Below are 6,000 nucleotides of genomic sequence, written 5' to 3'. Positions count from 1 at the left end.
TAGAGAAACTTACCTGCCAGGTGGCAATTCTTGTTTACTTGCCTCAGAGGATGCTGGCGGATCAAGTGACTGCTGCAAATAATTTGGAATGGCCATTGGAGCAGTGGTGATATGGGTGCAGCCAGATACAGGCATCACTATCCATGCCACTACATTGTGCATCTCATATATCAGCAATACCTTTTCAGTGTTCCTCAAAGGGAACCCATGTAGACTGCATTGCAATCCTCCTTTCAGGAGGTGGACCTAAACCAATTCCTCACATTTTAAGGAACTCAGGTATTCCTAGAGAAGTAAATGTGGAAGGAAGGACACATCCAAGGTAAAAAGAAGAAATATTTTCTCTGGCAGTAGTAAAGCTTGCCCAATCTTCCACTGCCACCTCTCTCTATCCAGCCCTTCCTTCACAGTCTTTTTGTTCTTCTGTTTAGAGAAGAAATGGGGCATTTTGGAAATAAACCAGAAATCAATTATGCTTCAAAGTCTTTTTTAATTCACACTTTCATGACAATGCTCTGGATGGATCCAGTTCCACCAGGCCTCCCATTTTCCTCTGGTGTCACCCACCTTTCTGAGTGGAGAAGGTCCCCTCCGGACAAGGAACACAGTCGTAACAGCAAACTGGCTCTCCTTCTCGAGCCCTCTTGACAAATCCAGGATGACAACTTTCCACACATTCAGATTGAGGAAAGGGCTGAGCAGAAAAAAAATAGGATTGCCAAAGGAAATGTGTTAGGACGCTCCGTCCATGGAAAATGGAGGTAAAAATGGATAATAGACAAGATATTAGATATTAGCCTCTGGTCTTCACTTAAGTAAAGACAAAATCTCTCACTATTTACAAATGGTTGGAGATATAACTCCTGAAAGATTCTTCCTTTAGTTCCTCTCTTTTGCTTTTGGCATCTCACATTGCCAAAAAAAAAAAAAAAAAAAGGACTTTATTAAATAGAAAAGTCTGGAGAGATGGAACCAGGGTTGGGATTGTACTGGTTCTGTCCAGTTCCATAGAACCGGTTGTTATGATTCTGCACAGTTCTGAGAACTGGAAAATTGCACCACTGACTGGCCCCGCCCCTCTCTGCCCGCCCCTCCCCTCCGCAACCAGTCAGTCCTTATTGCGCATTCGCGGCATCACCTGCAGCCTGCTTTTGCCCACTCGCCAGGCTAGCCATTGCTGCATGACTTCCGCTGTGGCCCTGACTGATCTCCCTGGGTGAGTGAGGCTCTGCAAGCTCCGGGGCCCAGTCGCCTATCTGCTACTGCCAGTCACCTTTACCCCCCACCCCACTTGCCTTTTGCTGCCACCACCCGCCGCCCTCACCCCCAGCAGGTAAGGCCCAGTATCTGCAGTGAATCCAGGCGGCGGGCGAGATGCAGACTGGTGGGGACCAGGGCTACATTTTGCTGTACTGGAAGACATGTGGAGAGGCTCGTGTTCTCCTACTGCTGGGAGAGCAAGAGAGTCTTTCCCGGCACAGCTCAGGGCGGCAGAGAGAAACAGGATTCAAGCAGGCTACTTCTCTGCCACCCAGAGCCGCCTGTTTCCCTATTGGAGAGGAAGTTGCAAACTTTTCACTGTGCCAGGAAAGACTCTCTTGCTTTCCCAGCAGCAGGAGAACACGAGCCTCTCCACATGGGATTAGGTGGGATTCATGCAGCTGCTGGACCCTGCCAGAAGTGAGGCAGAGGTGTGGGGGAGGGAGACCAGAGAGCATGGCCCATTTGCCTACCATCCCTTCCCTCTCCCACCCTCAGCCCCTTTGTTGGACCCAGAATAATCACCCCTGGTTGGCCCTGCCACGCCCACCCGGTTGCACCCATGTAGGCAACAGGCGTTGTCATTTCGAAGTTGAGGGAGAATTTAGGGAAGGAGGTGGAGGGTCCCGCAGTGGCTGGTACAGGAGCGCCATTTAGAAGCAGGGAAGTGGCCTTCTAGTGGTCCGACCTGGTGTTCAGGCTGGAGGCGGGCCACAGGAAGTCAGACCACCGAGAGAAAGGGGAACTGCCCTCTCCTTGAAGAATTGGGACCATTGGGGTAGTCCTAGGAATTGGGTGAGTCGAGCCGCAGCTCCTTGCCTTCTTAGCTCAGGGAATGGCCGCTTTCTGCAGGAGGGGGACTGCGGAGGGGGCAGATCTACCTGAGTGACTTCTCCGGTGTCTTCGCCGGATTATTTGGACACATACAAGTGAGCGCAGTTAAAGGCACTGCTGTTGCATGTCAGCCCAGGCCTCACCCCGTGGCTCCGTAAAGCCAACACCAAAGAAGTGGGCGATCAGGTGAACCTGTGGTGCAATGCTCACTTGGATCTCAGCCGCTCCAGGCCATCCAACCTCAAAGCCCCTCAGGAGCTGCCGTTCCCAGCTCTCTACTCGCCTGTGCTTGGTCGCCCCCTCTTCACCTTGATGAAGTGGCTGGCCCTGCCCCTCACCCTCCCCTCCCTTGCCTGCCCTGAGAAGGTAAGGGTGACGGTGGGGGATAGCGAAGCGGCCAGGTCCCTGTCTTCCCGATTCTCTCTCCCACTCTGTGTGTGTGTGTGTCTCCCTCAAGCCAGCAAGCTCTCCTTGGTGCTCTTCGTTACTTCTTTCATTTCTTGTTTTTGGAATCCAGACTGGCTGAACAATGATTGCTATACCACGGTGGAAGCGTCCCTTCAGGCGACACTTCTCCTCCTCCCTCTCCTCCTCCTCTCATAACCGGCGGTTGTGGCGGGGCCGGGAGGGTGCACGTGCATGGGGAGATGCTCCTCAAGCAAATGCCAAAGCACAGCAAAACCTGGTATGGCGTGGGTGGCTGCTCACTTGAGGAGCGAGCGTCTCCCCACACAACTGCACCCTCCTGATCCATCCACAGCTGCCGGGTGGCGAGAGGAGGAGGAGGAGGGTCGCCCGAATGGACGCTTCCACCACAGTCTGGCAATCATTGTTCAGCCAGTCTGGATTCGAAAAAGAAGAAATGAAAGAAGTAGCGAAGAGCACCAAGGAGAGCTTGCTGGCTTGGCCCAGCCACAGCTTTGAGGGAGACACAAACACATTCACATTCACAAACACAGACACACACACACACACACACACACACACACGCATATATATACAGTGTGGGGGAGAGAGAGGGGAAGATAGGGACCCGGCCGCTTCGTGACCCACCGTCACCCTTACCTTCTCGCACTACTCCATTTTGTGAACCATCTATGCTTGAGTATCTCCTTCAAACTGGTGAGAAACCCACAAGGGCTGGAAAATGTGTCACTAAGAGCTCCAGGTTTGTTTGCTCCTTGTGCCCAAAATAGCAAAGAACAAGGGAATTCTGTTGACCAGGGCCTGAATTCAGACGAATTTGGTTCTTAAAGAGACCAGACCTGGTCAGACTTGAGAAGTCAGAAAAGTCAGAAGTCAGGAAACGGCTTTCCGAATGGCAGGAGACCCCCAAATTGGGGAGGTCAGGCTGAACCCCTGGAGCTCTGCCCCAACCCAAATCTCCAGCTCATTTCCCTCAGAACCCCGAAGTGGCTTCAAGGCCGTTTCTTTCCCAGGGAGGCGGAGGAGGAAGATGGACGGATGCAGGGAAAAGAGGCAGGAGGGGAATCGGGTGGAAGGAGGAGGAGGAGGAGGAGGAGGAGGCCGGGAGAAACTTCCCTGCAGCTCTGCCAGGACTTATTAGGGAATCCTCCTCTTCCCTCCCTCCTGTGACGGTTTCACTCTTTCCTGGGCAGAGGGTCCTCGACCTTCAATGTTCTGTTTAGTGACCATTCAACGCCACAGTGCACTAAAAAAGTGACTTAGGGCCCCTTTCCACCCTTGCAGCCCTGGCAGCCTCCCTGGGGTCCCAGGATTTACATTTAAACAACTGTCTCACACTTATGAAGGCCGCAGTGTCCTGCGGGGGTGTCACGTGATCCCCTTTTGTGACCTTCGGGTGAGCAAAGTCGGTCGAGAAGCCGGATATGCCTAAGAACTGTCTGTCTCACCTACCATCTGCAGCTATTTGCTTAGCAAACAGGGCCAGAAAGGTCATAAAGTGGGTTAAAGCCCACTTAACAGACGTCTCTCTGGGCAACACGAGTGTTGGGGCTCCATGGCGGTCGTAAGTGGAGGACTCCCTGCCTCGTCTGTCTTTCCTTCCTGGAGGTCTCAGGGCTGCCTTTTGAAGCCGCCTCAAGGGCTTCTCCAGGCTGCCCTGCGTTGGGCGACCCACGTCTCTTCTTCCAGGCCCCCCAAGAAAGGGGTTGGGGGGCACCTGAAGGCCCCAGGTCTTCTGGTTGTGGGGATGCGGCACTTATAGTGGGCTCTGCGAACCCTTCAGCCTCCCCACCTCCGAGGCTCTGAAGGTGCCCTTGGGGGTCCCTGTGTCTCAGGTCTCCAGTCGTTGGGGGTTTCACTCTCATGCATCCCTTGGCCCAGGAGGGAGAACTGGGGGTCTGAGAAAGGAGGGGGAGCAGAGGAGATGGGGGCAGGGGCGGCAGGAAGCGCCAGATGCCCAGGGCAGCCCCATCACCCAGAGCAGGAGGAACTTCCCTGCGTGGAGGGAGGAGGAGAGCTCCCACCCAGGCGGCCCAGGGGGGAAGGGGAGCTCCAGAGCCAGAGAGGGAGGCAGAACTGGCCGGGCTTCTCCCCAGCCGCCTCCTCGAGTGGTTTCCTGGCTGTGTGGCTGGGAAGGCCGCCCCCCTCCCCGTGGTTGTCCAGGCCCTCCTTAGGAACCTCCAGGTGGGATGAACCTTCCACCTTCCCAGGGAGGCCATTCCATGCCTTCAGGTCTCTTCAGGTCCTGGCTGGTCTTTTCCCCCCTCTTGGAGACCCCTGGAGAACTGGGCTCATGGCAGGCGATTCAAGGAGGGAAGAGCTCAGTCTTGGATTCAGGAAGTGCCACTCAGAAAGTGTCACCTTAGATATCCCCCCCCCCCCCAAGGTTGCTTTCTTGGGGTGGGTGGATGCTTTCCAGGTGACAAATGTCTAATGGAGGAATGCCAGTCATCTTCATTGGCAAGTGTGGGATGAAGGGCAACAGGCACCAGCGGTTCTGATCAAGCTGGCTAACAAGATGCCCGCAAGGAGGTTTCCTCCACTGGAAACAACCCCCCTCAACTCCTGAATTTGGCCACCCGGTTCTGTTCTGGACATTGGATCCCTCCCCACTTTTAAGCAATGGCTGTGATGAGAGGAGGGAGGGGAGGAATTCAGAATTTAAGAGGGATTTCTAATACCAGAGAAGACCGAAGGGGCCATTCAGGCCTTGGATTTTGGGTGCGCCCATGAGGCTGCCTGGGTCAAAGGGGATTAAAATGAGGATTTATTTGAAATTGTCCACCTGGAAATGGACTGAAATGAGTCTTGCAGGACTGATCTGTCCCCTTTTGAAAGAAACCTCTCAAGGGGGAAAGCGGCCATGAGAGCAGGAGGGCCAGAGTCTGAAATTATGCAGGGACAATCAAGGCCTAAATCTTAGGCCAAGCCAGGAATTCTCCATATTCAGAGCTTCCTGGCTCAGGACAGGACATAATTCTGCGTTATTCGTTGTATTTTTCCATTCACTGGACTGGTTTCCAAGGCGGCAGCTGGAAAACTCCCTGGGGAGCCAAGAGGGAGGAAGAAATAAATCCCCTGCCTTTCCCTTCATCATAGGGGGGAAGAGGCTCCTCTGCAGGGCTGGGAATGAGCCTGTCAACAAGGACTCGGCTCCAAGTTTCAGAGCTCCAGATTTGGAAATTCACCTGTGGGAAGCAAATATGCTTTTCTTGCTGAAAGGAAACAAGGCTGAGATGTGGTGATGAAAGAAGGAGCAATCCTGGCGAGTTTATGCCCAGGTTTCCTGCCCTCCTGAAAGGGCTCCCTGCAGATGGAGACCCTCAGTGGGCTCAGGGCCCCTTCCCAGAGAGCCAACCCTCCCCCGGGTCTCAGGCTGGGTCTCCTCTACACTTTTCTGGGGCACATTGGGCCATTTGGGGGGGAGTCAAGTGCCCACCCACCCCCAAAATGGGGGAGGCAAGTGGGGGGCGGTCCCAA

This window comes from Notechis scutatus, unplaced genomic scaffold (genome assembly GCF_049901735.1).
Source record: "Notechis scutatus isolate UNSWTSFEM ecotype Mainland unplaced genomic scaffold, rNotScu1.2 NSCUSCF24, whole genome shotgun sequence".
NCBI lineage: Eukaryota > Metazoa > Chordata > Lepidosauria > Squamata > Elapidae > Notechis > Notechis scutatus.
The sequence above is the reverse complement of the archived record's forward strand: the minus strand, read 5'-3'. Positions refer to the sequence as shown.